The 13,978-nt window shown below is 41.6% G+C and overlaps 1 long non-coding RNA gene across 1 annotated transcript; it reads left to right on the plus strand.

The window, feature by feature from the left end:
- The first annotated feature begins 4,861 nt into the window (after positions 1–4,861).
- LOC137443582 (uncharacterized) lies at positions 4,862–6,723 on the plus strand. Its single transcript, XR_010987959.1, has 3 exons — positions 4,862–4,941; positions 5,512–5,631; positions 6,625–6,723. It is a non-coding gene; the product is annotated as an uncharacterized lncRNA (long non-coding RNA).
- Positions 6,724–13,978: the final 7,255 nt, after the last annotated feature.

A 13,978-nucleotide genomic window follows, 5' to 3' on the forward strand; every position in this document is an offset into this window, starting at 1 on the left:
AGGAAGAACTGCCCATCGTAAGTGAAGATCAGGTTCGTGATCACCTTAAGAACCAGAAAGTGTTCAAGTCCATGGGAACCCGACGGGATATACCAACGGGTACTGAGAGAACTGACAGATGAGGTTGCTAAACCCCTCTCTATTATATTTCAAAAGTCATGGCAGTCAGGGGAAGTTCCCACAGACTGGACAAGGCTCTGAGGTGACCTAATTGAGGCCTTCCAGTATCTGAAGGGGACCTACAGGAAGGCTGGGGAGGGACTGCTCAGGATCTCAGGTAGTGATAGGACTAGGGGGAATGGAATGAAGCTGGAGGTGGGGAGATTCAGGCTGGATGTGAGGAGGAAGTTCTTCACCATGAGAGTAGGGAAGCCCTGGAATGGGTTGTCCAGGGAGGTGGTTGAGGCCCCATCCCTGGAGGTGTTTAAGCCCAGGCTTGGCTGAGGCTCTGGCCAGGCTGATCTAGTGTGGGGTGTCCCTGCCCATGGCAGGGGGGGTTGGAACTAGATGATCCTTGTGGTCCCTTCCAACCCTGACTGGTACTATTTTAAAATTTTAAATTGATAAAGGTTGGAGGGGATCTCTGGAGGCCATCTAGCCTGGTCTCCTGCTCAAAGTGGCACTAAACTTAAAGTTATATCATTTCCAACAGCGCGTTTTACACTCAAATTTTAAAGCCCCTGAAGATGAAGGTTTCATAGCTCTGTTAAGCAGCCTGTTCCAGTCCTTACTCACTTTCCTCTTCTATCCATCTGAAATTTGCTGTAGCTTATAGCCACGGAATCTTATCTTTCAAGTATGTAGCTCTGAGTGAAATCTGTCTCTATCTTCTGTTTTATTTTGTGTAGATGTTAAAAGGCAGATATTTAGCAGTATTATTACTGAAAATTAAATGTGTTTTGGTGATTTGGGTAGGGTTCCCAGAAGATGTACGCAGTAATTGATGGATGATCCTTGAGGGCCCCTCTAAGCTGGTATCATTCTACGATTCTATGATTCCTGTACCTTAATTTAGTAGACTTCTTTTATTTCTGCAAAAGTTCCTGTCAGATGTTAACACCAAGATGCTAAGAAGTCAATGAATTGTAAAAATGCAGCACTAAACAGCTTCTGGTTAGCAAGAGAATAAAGTCCTTCTCTGTCCTATTAGCAATGCTTGTCATATTTCCCTGACAGTGCTGAGCTGTTATATGTTCATTATTGGTTTGGACTCATATTCTTCACAGTCTTCATAGTTGTATTAGCTGTCTTATGAAGAAAAAATAAAAGAGTGAAGTTAATATGCAGATGATCAAATTTAGGATTATTTTTACCTGCATTTGCACATCTGTAGGATAGATATTCATGCCTTTTCTAGTCATCAAAAATTTACTTTCTAATCACTGAAGAAAAACATAAAAAGTAATTTTTAGTGGGAAAAAGCAGTCATGATCCAGTTCACAGAGGCACTTCGTGCCTCAAAGTGTCTACACCTATCCACTGATAAGGGAAAGCAATATAGGAGTATCAGGAACTGATATAGTACGTGGTAAGCATCCAGAATTGGATGAGATGAGTCCTAAGAAAGATTGTGTGAGAAAATGAATATTCATAATGAAAGCATACACCTAAAATCTGAATTTCTCAATTCCCAAAGCATAGCCTTGATAATATTCCTCTGTTCTAAAGAGAGCAACAAAGGTGATGAGGGGACTAGAAGGCATGACTTATGAGGAGCAGCTGGGGCTGCTAAGCTCATTTCATTGGTGTCTACAACTTTTCTCTCTGATGTTTGCTGACAAGACACAAGAGAAGAGCTAAAGCTGTGTCAGAAGTTCAAAGTGGATATTCAGAAAAGTTCCTTCACTGAGATGTGGTCTACCACTGAAACAAGGTAAGCAGTCATGGCCCCAAGCCTATTGCAGTTCCAGAAGCATTTGGACAATGCTCTTACATACACGGTTTAACTTTTAGATTGTGCTGTCTGGAGTTCATAGTTGGACTTGAAAATCCTGAAGAGTCTCTTCCAACTCACAACATTCTATGAATCTTCCCTTTCATGGTCCCGATGTTTGGATATATTCACATGCCAGATACTCCTTATTGATTCTGTGATTCCTTATTGATTCTATGATTTGACCTCGTCTATTCTATTCTATTCTATTCTATTCTATTCTATTCTATTCTATTCTATTCTATTCTATTCTATTCCATTCCATTCCATTCCATTCCATTCCATTCCATTCCATTCCATTCCATTCCATTCCATTCCATTCTTCTATTGCAGTTACTGAAGCTTATACTTGTGAGACAGCTCAAATATTAAATTAATATGTTTTCTGAGGAGTAAATAAAACAGGAGATGACTAACTTGTCTGTCTGGTGTTATTCCCATAAGTCCACCACTAGACATTTAAACATGTATCCTATCTTCAGTACTTTTTGCTCTATCTGATTTTATGCATAGTTTCTTTCAAAAACTAGTAGAAGTGTACTCAAAGAAGGTTGCTTCTGCCGGCATGCCAGTGCATAATTTTTTTCACTCCCATAAGTAACATCACAATTAAACAGGTTTAGTAAACGCTATTAGACAGACCAGAGTGGTTGCCAGTCAGCCCTTCATAACATCTTGCACACTGCACAGCCATGAGTATTTGTAACATTGCCAATTAATTTGTGGTGATAATATTTAACAAAGGATGGTTTTGCCAGCTGGAAGCAAATGTATCCCCTATTCCCATATCCTTCCTACCACCATCATGTCTCTCCAGCCTGTATCATGAGATCTTTATCATCTCAGTGATGTTAGAAATAAGCAGATGGGACATCATTTTAATATCTTATCTGAAGGATAATATCTCCCAGTAGTGCAACTGCCCTCCTAATATTGAACCTTGGCATAAACACCCTGCAGAAACCCACTCCCAATGTGCTATTCTTGCTGTATGCCATCATTAGAGGTCTTTTGCTTGCTACCTCGTTTACACCCAGTTTCATATGACAACTAAAATTGGCTTTTGAAAGCTAAGAGGATTTTCTGTAACAGTACACCTCTTGTCATTCTTCATTTTCTTTGAAGTCAGTTTTCACACTCATTTGCTGCATTTTCATTATGTAGTAGATCACAGTATCACAGTATCACCAAGGTTGGAAGAAACCTCAAAGATCATTGAGTCCAACCTGTCACCACAGACCTCATGACTAGACCATGGCACCAAGTGCCACATCCAATCTCCTCTTGAACACCTCCAGAGACGGCGACTCCACCACCTCCCTGGGCAGCACATTCCAATGATGAATTATGCTCTCTGTGAAGAACTTTCTCCTCACCTTGAGCCTAAACTTCCCCTGGCACAGCTTAAGACTGTGTCCCCTTGTTCTGGTGCTGGTTGCCTGGGAGAAGAGACCAACACCTTCCTGGTTACAACCACCCTTCAGGTAGTTGTAGAGAGCAATGAGGTCACTCCTGAGCCTCCTCTTTTCCAGGCTAAACAATCCCATCTCCCTCAGCCTCTCCTCACAGGGCTGTGCTCAAGGCCTCTCACCCGCCTTGTTGCCCTTCTCTGGCCATGTTTGAGTGTCTCGATCATGCAGCACGTCAGTCTAGAAGGTCTATTTTTCCCTGATATCCAGAACAACACCCAAGGCCAGAGAGTTATCCTTGCACAGATTACAGAGGTGTCTTTTATTAGTTGGGGCTAATTAGACCTATACCAAACACAGGCAGAGGAAGTTAAACAGAATATTGTGAACGTTCTTATATCAAATGTTCTGCACTGTTGCAACAATATATAAATGCAATGACATGGAGAAAATCAAAAGTCTGACTAAATTACTCAACTGACTAAATTAATTGGCACAAAAGACATCCAATTTTAACCAGGAAATGCTTTGGGGACTCATATCTGGTTAAAAAAATTAGTATCAGAACTCAACATACAAAAAGTGATCTGCTGAAAGTCAGGTATAGTTAATGGAAAATACAGTAAGGTAGTACATCACTTCATCATGGGATCATCATAGGATCCTGGCATGTTAGAGGTTGAAAGGGACCTCTGAGATCATCCAGTCAAGCCCCCCCACCAGAGCAGGACCATACAATCTAGCACAGGTCACACAGGAATGCATCCAGAAGTATCTTGAAAGTCTCCAGAGAAAGTGACTCCACAACCTCTTTGGGAAGCCTGTTCCAGTGCTCTGTGACCCTCACAGTGAAGAAGTTTCTCCTCACATTGAGGTGGAACCTCCTGTGCTGTAGTTTATATCCATTGCCCCTTGTTCTATCCCAGGGTGCAACTGAGCAGAGCCTGTCCCCTCCCTCTTGACCCCCAGACCTCAGATATTTATAAACATTTATTAAATCTCCTCTCAGCCTTCTCTTCTCCAGACTAAAAGCTGCAGGGCCCTCAGCCTCTCCTCACAGGGCATATGTTCCAGTCCCTTCATCATCCTGGTGTTTTCTGCTGGTATCCAGGGAGAAAATTCACTCTTGGAGAACTTTTTTAGTTGTTGTTGTTAAAACTTGTTATTTTGATCTGAAAAAGCACAGATTTTCCCACCAAGCAAAATGATACTTTTGGAAAGGTTTCAGTGTAAGAGCCATCATTGTGCTTTATTTTATGAAGTATTGATGGGTTTGTTCTTTTTGCATGGAGACAAAGCAAGCCATGAACTGCAGTTGTGCACCATAGAAGATTTATGGAAAATAAAGTTATTTTAAAAACCCTTCTTTCACCACCACCTCCCCTTTCCCACCATATCTGCCCCTTTTCCCTCCCACCAGACCCATTTCCACCATTTTTCCCCACAAATCCCAGAGCACCTGGGCTCTGTTTGAGTCTCCTCCCACCCCAGGTGGGCCACTTGGCCCTCCCCACCCACTCCCCTATTTAATCCCCCCCAGGAAAGGTAGAAGCCCTAAGGTGAGCCCATCTGGGCTGAGGGATCCTCCTCTCATTGCTGGTGAGTGCCCCATGGTGCACACTGGGTGATGGTGGTGGTGACAACAAAGGCCGGGGGGCCTGGTGGCCCCCCGGCTAGCTAGGGCAATGATTGATGACTTCTCCAGTATCATCCATGGGTGCTGGCTGAGCTTTCTTACTGGGGATGAGCTTGTCTTGTCTTATCTTGTCTGTTGAGGGTCTTGTCACAGCTCTGGGATGGGTGCAAGAATGGTGATGGTGGAGCAGGAGCTGTTTACTCAGATGATATTATGCTAATTACCCTGGTTTTAGCTGTACTCTCCTTGAGTCTGCTCTCATCATTCAATAAATCTCTGCTGTTGTGCCTCATTTACAGACCATTTCTTCCCCCTCAGTGCTTCCTTTCAGAAATAAGGAAGGAAAGGAGGAAAAGAAAAGCAGTAAAGCATATGTGGACAGTACATTCACTTATCAGTCAGCTCTGAGCAGGAAGCCTTCAGGAAGAGGGGCAGGTTGGAAAGGGAGACTTCTAGGATTAAAGGAAATTATAAATTAGATTAAATCTTTTCATCCTGATGGGGTTCATGAGTATAATCAATCTTTCTCTAAGACTATAGTAAAAGGACACTTTATCTGGGTGAACTGTGAAAATTATCCAGGAAGTATTTGAGGAAAGGCAGAAGCCCCCAGTTGAGCCCATCTGGGCTGAAGGATCCTTCTCTCATCACTGGTGAGTCCCCATGGTGGACACTGGCAGGTGGTGGTGATAACAATGGCTGGGGTCCTGGTGGTCCCCCAGTTAGTAGGAAGAAAACTGATGGTGCCTCTAATATCATCCCTGAGTGCTGGCTGGGCCTCATTACTGGGGCTGAACTCCTCTGCATGGTATCTTGGCTGGTTGAGGGTCTTGCCCCATGCTATGAGATGGGTGCAAAAATGGTGGTGGTGGAGAAGGAGCTGTTTAGGCAGGGTGGCGGGTGCAAATCCCCTTCATCAATCAGCTCTTAAGCAGGTGCTTAAAAGGACAGTAAGATGTGGGTAACATATGAAGAAAATTTTGGAAAAATAAATAGAACAGAATAAAATTAACCAGGTTGGAAGAGACCTTTGAGATCTTTGAGTCCAACCTATCACCCAACACCATCTAATCAACTAAACCATGGCACCAAGCACCCCATCCAGTCTCCTCCTAAACACCTCCAGTAATGGTGACTCCACCACCTCCCTGGGCAGCACATTCCAATGGCCAATCACTCTTTCCATGAAGAACTTCTTCCTAACATCCAGCCTAACCCTTCCCTGGTGCAGCTTGAGTCTGTGTCCTCTTGTTCTGGTGACAGTCTCAATCTGCGCCAAATGCTTCCAAGAGTGAAAGGTCAAGTTGCTGCTTTTGCTTCAGATTCTGACTTTGTCTGTTGTCTATATACCAATATGACCACCAGTTTGGTCCTCTAGTAGGACTGAAAATGAGCAACATGTGTTAGTTCTGCATTAATCAAAGCTCTATTGAGAGTCCTGTGAGATCCACTCTGCCCTTGCTCTACTCTGAATTTTTCCCTGCTCCTTGCCTTCCTCCTCACTAAAAAAACAAACAAACAACAATAACTACAACAAAAACAAACAAAACACACAAACAAAAAAGCAATAGGATGTCTCTTCCAACCTGGTCTGTTCTATTCTATTTAACTAGCAGCACAAGATTAAATCCTTTCTCTCATTATAGGATGAAACAAGCCCAAGCAGAGCCTCTCAGACAGGAAAATGAAGGAACCAAAGTCCAAAAGCAAAATCTGTCATCAGTCTTTATTCATACCCTGATAAGCTAAGGATATAAACAAAAAAAAAATGCATGTGCTTTTATGTTCTTTATATTTCCTCTTGCTTCTCATTTTGTCTTTGAATTTGTCTTTGATTGTCTTGTCAAAATAAAGTGACTCAAAATGAGCAAGCAGAGGTATCACATTTTTACCTGTTACAATGAATTGCTTGACAGATTAAGAAAGTATAACCAAAATTCATACCCTGAAAAGGGAAGTCTGGTAGGTTTTGACTGATAGCTCTTCACAGCCATATGACTTCAACATATTCAGTGATACCTTCTGATTATTTTCTTTCTTATCTACTTAACACATGGTCATGAAAGTACTTGCAAAATTACAGAGTAAATGTGTGAGTTTGCTGGCCATGTCAGCCTTGCAGTTCATGACATCGTCAGAAGTCAGAACGTTGTCTGTTTAATGCTCTACTCAAACAGGATCAGGTTTTTAATAATGTGACTCCTTTATTTCTGTCCTAATCAGATTACCACACAGGGTATTCCACAAGAGGAGACCCTGATTAAAATGAATTTATGCCTCCTTTCTTTCATGGCACCACTCTACTGACCAGGATATGAATAAAAGATAAGAGTTAGGGATGTGCTTTCGTCCTACCCATTGTGTAGCTGAGGGTATGTCTCGGCAAAATTTACCCTTCTCCTTTACATTTTTAAGAAAGAAACCATGTGTGATAATCTCAGAATCACAGAATTATTAAGACTGGAGAAGACCTCTCAGATCATACAGTCCAGACTATGTCCTAACACTGTGGCATCACCAAAACCATGCCACCAAGTGCTACATCCAACCATAAAGACCTCCAATGATGGTGAATTCACTGCCTCCCTGGGCTGTCCATTCCAGTACCCAATTACCTTTTCTGTGCAGAAGTGCTTCCTAGTATCTAACCTAAACCTCCCCTGGTGCAGCTTCATGCTGTGCCTTCTTGTCCTCTCACTAGTTGCCTGGGAGAAGAGCTCAACACCCATCTTACTACAACTTCCTTTTAGGTAGTTGTAGAGAGTGGTAAGGTCCCCTCTTATCCTCCTCTTCTCCAGGCTGAACACCCCCAGCCCCCTCAGCCTTTCCTCATATGACTTTCCCTCAAGCCCCCTCATCAGTCTCATTGCTCTTCTCTGGACCTGCTCCAGCATCTCACTATCTTTCCTGAAGAGAAAGGCCCAGAACTGGCCACAGTACTCAAGGTAAGACCTCAGGGCAGAATTACATAGAATCAATAAGGTTGGAAAAAACCTCAAAGATCATCAAGTCCAACCTGTCACCCAACACCTCATGACTACTAAACCACGGCACCAAATGCCACATCCAATCCCCTCTTGAACATCTCCAGGGATGGTGACTCTACTACCTCCCTGGGCAGCACATTCCAATGGCTAAGAACCCTTTCTGGGAAGAACTTTCTCCCCCCCTTGAGCCTAAACTTCCCCTGGCACAGCTTGAGACGGTGTCCTCTTGCTCTGGTGCTGGTTGCCTGGGAGAAGAGAGCAACTCCCACCTGGCCACACTGTTCCTGATACAAGCCAAGATGTCATTGGCCTTCCAAGACACCTGGGCACACTACTGGCTCGTGTTCATCTGATGTCAACCAGCACTCTCAGGTCCCTCTCTGACAGGCTGCTCTCCAGGCACTCATCCCCCAGTCTGTAGCCTATATGAGGTTATTGTGGCCAAACTGCAGGACCTGCACTTGGCCTTGTTGAATCTCATACCATTGGCCTCAGCCCATCAACCCAGCCTGTCCAGGTCACTCTGAAGCATCCTCCTACCCTCTAGGAGCTCCACACTCCCTCCTAACATGGTGTCATCCACAAATTGGTTCAATCACCTCATCCAGGTCATCGATAGAGATGTTGAACGGAAGGAGGCCCACTACTGATCCCTGGGGGACCCCGCTAGTCACTGGATGCGGCACCATTCACAACCGCTTTCTCAGGCAAACGTAATCAAGATCTGAAAGACTCTATTGGAGACATTCTTGCTTAATAATTTCTTCTTAAAAAATTAATGTTGATATATGATAACTATGCATGTACACCATCCAACCACAATGTTTTGTTGTCCCACAGCAGATGTCCCACCACGGAGTTCCCACTATAGCTTATTAACATTATTACCTTTTCCAAGCAATCTTTAATCTGTTTCAAAAACAAGTAGAATAAAGCAGTAGATAACTCTATCTTGACATAATCCACTTCAGGTGTGTTGACTACCATTAATTATTGTATTTGTCTTTAATTATATACTACTCAAGGCCAGATCAGTTATTGACCTCAGGATTAATGCTGGTCTAACAAAGTTGTAATCATCCAAGTAACACACCTGCATTTTACTCTGATTTAATAGAATGTATTCAGTATTCCCACTTTCTATTCAGAGTTTCACAATGATATTTTGTTTTGTTTGCTTTCTTATATAAAGTTTAAGTACTTGGATGGACATGATTAGTGCAGATTCTTGGATTTAATTTAAAGTCTGGGCCCCTCAGTTTAGGAAAGATGCTGAGTTGCTAGAACATGTCCAGAGAAAGGCAACAAAGCTGAGGAGGGGTTTGGAGCACAAGCCCTGTGAGGAGAGGCTGAGGGAGCTGGGGTTGCTTAGCCTGGAGAAGAGGAGACTCAGGGGAGAGCTTCTTGCTCTCTACAACTATCTGAAGGGAGGTTGTAGACAGGTGGGGGTTGGTCTCTTCTCCCAGGCAACCTGTGACAGAACAAGAGGACACAGTCTCAAGCTGCACCAGGGCAGGTTTAGGCTTGAGGTGTGGAGAAAGTTCTTCACTGAGAGAGTGATTGGCCATTGGAATGTGCTGCCCAGGGAGGTGGTGGAGTCACTCTCCCTGGAGGTGTTCAAGAGGGGATTGGACATGGCACTTGAAGCCATGGTTTAGTTAGTCCTGAGGTGTTCCTGTACCTCCTGTATTTAAATACCTCCTGTATTTAAATATCTCTTTTTGGCCAGAAAGCATATATGTGCATATATGAATATTTCATCCAATTTTGCTCCACTAGTAAAATACACTAGAATAGTTTTCTCTTAATCACATAGAGTAGTATCTCCATGCATTGTAATATCTGAAACTGGTCAATTGAAATTCTTTCCAAAATGCAAAGTTAAATAAATTCGTGGTGGAAAAGAATTATTGCAATTCCTATGAAGTGACCTTCCTTGTAAAGATTTTAGCATGATTTTAATCTCAGAAAAAATTCTGTCAGGTAGTAAACAGAGAGAAGACAGTGACTTGTTCAAGTTCATACAGAAATAGAAAGCCAAGAATAGCATTCACGGGGAACACTCACAGCTCTAATTGAGGTAGAAATTTGACCTTTACTCTTTAGAGCAGGGCTGCTTCTGTGGCTGACAGGAAGAAGTACAGATTCTTGCTAGTAAAGAAATATATTGTACTTGAAAATCTTTCTCTCTTCAATGTGTTGCAATGGTAAATCAAACAGGTAACTGTGACCATGTCTTGGTTTTGCATGGCAAGGTTTTGGTAGCTAGTGAGATCCACAGGGGTGGCTTTTGCAAGAGGGCATTGGGAGGTACCTCTGTGTTGGACAGAGTGAATTCCAGCCAGCTCCAAGTCAGACCCACCACTGCTCAAAGCTGACCCCATCAGTGATGCTGGTGTCACATCTGTGGTAACATGTTTAAGAAAGGATAAAAAGCACTGAGCAACAGCTGTGAGAGAAAAGAAAGAAAAAAAAACCCACATGTTTTCTGGCAAGACTTCCCATAAGAAAACTAAAATTATATTAGGCCATAATGAATTTACTTCCCCAACAACAACCCTGAAAACCAACAGAGGTGCAGTAAGTATTCTGTTTCTGTCTTATTGTGGCTTCTGAACACAGCACATCACACCATTCTCTAATCTGTGTGTAAGTTTTAAATCCAATCTGTAATAATAGTCTCTAAGACAGATGTGCAAATATTCCTCATTTGCTCTGCATGGAATGAAAATGAGGAAAAAAATTAACATGGTTTGGAAACAGATCATTGATGCAATAGCAATGAGCCCAGTGGAAACTCCAAATTATCATATAATATATTGAATGCCAAATTAAAGGTAGCATGAAATTAATCTAAGTTAGACTAACTCTTACTTATGCTGCCTTAAGACAGTTTACATTTGCTTCTGTGTTAATGAGATCAGACTAATGAGAGCTAAGATAAACCTGGAAAGTGAAAGTGAGAGTGGGGTTTAATTAGATGAGCTATTCATCTGTAGGGGGAAAAAAAGCATAAGAATGTAGTAGTATATGGCAAGAAGCAATATTGCTAGTGAGACAGTTTCACCACAAAACCAACAATTCTGAGGGTAGATGTCTTGGTCTAGTCATTTTTGAGATCATTAACTCTTTCTTAAATGCCATATGCACCACAGCTTCTATAAAGAGTAATTTAAAAAGTCATTTCTATTGTCATTATGTAAAATGCAACAGTAATTTCTACTTTACAAAAGTGCCTCATGTTAGGAACTTTACAGAAATGGGTCAGTCTCTGCCCTGAGAACCTACCGACAGTGTGCAACTGCTGGTGTTCAGTAATTGAGATGAGGAACTGGTGTGATGCAGTACAGACTTGAGAACAAGTGGATGATGATATAAAGTAATACTTTAAGAAAATTATCTATGAAGGGATTTTCTTAATAAATACAAGAAAATCTTTGGTTGATTGGGTGAGGGTATGGTGTAGAATATGCAAAGATAGAATAGAATAGAATAGAATAGAATAGAATAGAATAGAATAGAATAGAATAGAATAGAATAGAATAGAATAGAATAGAACAGAACTTTTTTAGGTAGTTTGTATAAATTTTATATGTATTTACATGAAATCTTTATCAGCAAACTTCAATCCACCATCATATCAATGGTTAAAAGCTAGTGATCTTTAATATTTAAAAGAACAGGAAAAATCTGTGGTGGATGATATCAGAAGCCTTTCCCAACACAGCTCTGAGCATCTTAGAAGAATCATTTTCTTTCATTTTCAGCTGATCTTTTAAATCTCCTCCTGGTTCTTGACACCAATGCCATATAAAAGTGAGCTTAGCTGCATTTACCTACAAAATGGCTTGTTTGTGTCAAGAGTGTCTGTAACCTTCCCACACTGTTCCTCTAAAACAGAAATAACAATAAAAAAATTTTTAATCCACAGAACCTGGAACTGCAACATTAAATCAAGAAGGGTTGCAAGCTTTACAGCTAAGGGACTTGCAGCCATTTCCTGGTGACTGAGTGTAAGGACCAGATGTGAAGTCTCACTGTCAACCAATTTTGGGTGAATTCAATTTGAAAAATTCTGGACTAGATGACCTTTAAAGGAACTCTCCAATTCAAACCATTCTATGATTCTATTATTACTTGTCAGGATAGAATAGAATAGAATAGAATAGAATAGAATAGAATAGAATAGAATAGAATAGAATAGAATAGAATAGAATAGAATAGACCAGGTTGGAAAAGACCTTTGAGATCATCAAGTCCAACCTATCACCCAACACCATCTAATCAACTAAACCATGGCACCAAGCATAGCAAACTGAAACATTTAAGTCCTTCATGCAGTTATTATTTTACCAGCACATAGCCAAGTTAGAAGGACAAGCAGGGGATCAGTGATGATGCTCAAGATAGTGGTATTCTCCACAGTGGTTGAGAAAAGGCATTACTAGCAAAAGCATGCCTGAGCAGAACTCTCATTTCACTAGCCTATTTCATCAGACCGAAAGAAAATGGGAGGGTTATGTGTCAACACTCATTACTTCACTCAACAAATTTGCATGCAGAAGAGCAAACACTTTTTCAGGGTTTATCTATATCCATCTCTGTGTTTCTCTGAGAAGCACATTTCCAACTGTTCATGGAAGAATTTTAGGGTAGTTTAGAGCATGTGGCTGGTTTTAGTGCTATTGTTAAGAATTGCAGTTTCCATTTACATAACTATCATGTAGATCAGAAGGTTAAAAAATACATAAGTGAACTAAAAGGAGGCAAGTAAATCACAAATTATTTTGCTTTTATTCTACAGAAACCTTCCAGATTTACACAAAGGTTTCTTCAAACAGCAGATCTTCACCAGCATTTATCGAAATTCAAAACCACTCTACCAGTTTCCCAGCATGAGAACTTTCAGCAATTAAGTCCTCTGAAAGATATGCTATTTTATTCTCAGAAAGTCTCTTTGTTTAAAATTGATTCAAGGCACTCTGATAAGTGACAAGCCAAAAAAAGTATGGAATTGTTTTCGTGTTACAAATTCAGTGTCAAGAAAGGAAAATCTCCCTTTGTAGTGGTGTGCTGCTTTAGCCCACATGCACCAACAATAAAGCACAGCTAACCCAGTTGGAGAAGTGAATGAAGGCTGTATTTTACAAGCAATAATGAAATGCAATGAGCATATACAAAATATACAGTAGTTACAATATTATACAAGAATTTACAGGAAAGAACACAAACACAGGAATCGCCCTTGCAGGAGGATAGGATAGAATAGAATAGAATAAACCAGGTTGGAAGAGACCTTCAAGATCATCGCGTCCAACCTATCACCCAACACCACCTAATCAACTAACCCATGTAACCAAGCACCCTGTCAAGTCTCCTCCTGAACACCTCCAGTGATGGCGACTCCACCACCTCCCCGGGCAGTTCATTCCAATGGGCAATCACTCTCTCTGTGTAAAACTTCCTCCTGACCTCCAGCCTGAACTTCCCCTGGCGCAGCCTGAGACTGTGTCCTCTTGTTCTGGTGCTGGCTGCCTGGGGGAAGAGACCAACCTCTGCCTGTTTACAACCTCCCTTCAGGTAGTTGTAGAGAGCAATAAGGTCACCCCTGAGTCTCCTCCTCTCCAGGCTAAGCAGCCCCAGCTCCCTCAGTCTCTCCTCATAGGGGATCCCACCTCGGGTTCAGCCCCAAACCTCTCTCCTCCTCCTTCCCTTTCCTCTAGTAGTTAATTAGGCCAAAAAGGAGAAAGAGAGAGAAAAAGATATTAAGGGAAATTTGTTAGCTCAAAGCAGTTGTTAAGAAAGTTAGTTTTCTTATCAGTTTCAGTCCAGGGTCAGCAAATGAAAAGTCAGACAGAGTGAAGATGGAGTGAGTGAGAGAAAGAATGTTAGTGATATTTGGTATGGTACATCTTACACCTGACCAATGAAATTAATTTAGAGTTAATCTTTGTTTTCCTTTTTACACCCAAACATTCAGCTAGAGAATTCTGCAGCTATCCTTTTCTTAAAG

The sequence above is a fragment of the Melanerpes formicivorus genome, unplaced genomic scaffold (genome assembly GCF_026170545.1).
Source record: "Melanerpes formicivorus ecotype bairdi unplaced genomic scaffold, bMelFor1.0.p_v2 SCAF_1, whole genome shotgun sequence".
NCBI classification, from domain to species: domain Eukaryota; kingdom Metazoa; phylum Chordata; class Aves; order Piciformes; family Picidae; genus Melanerpes; species Melanerpes formicivorus.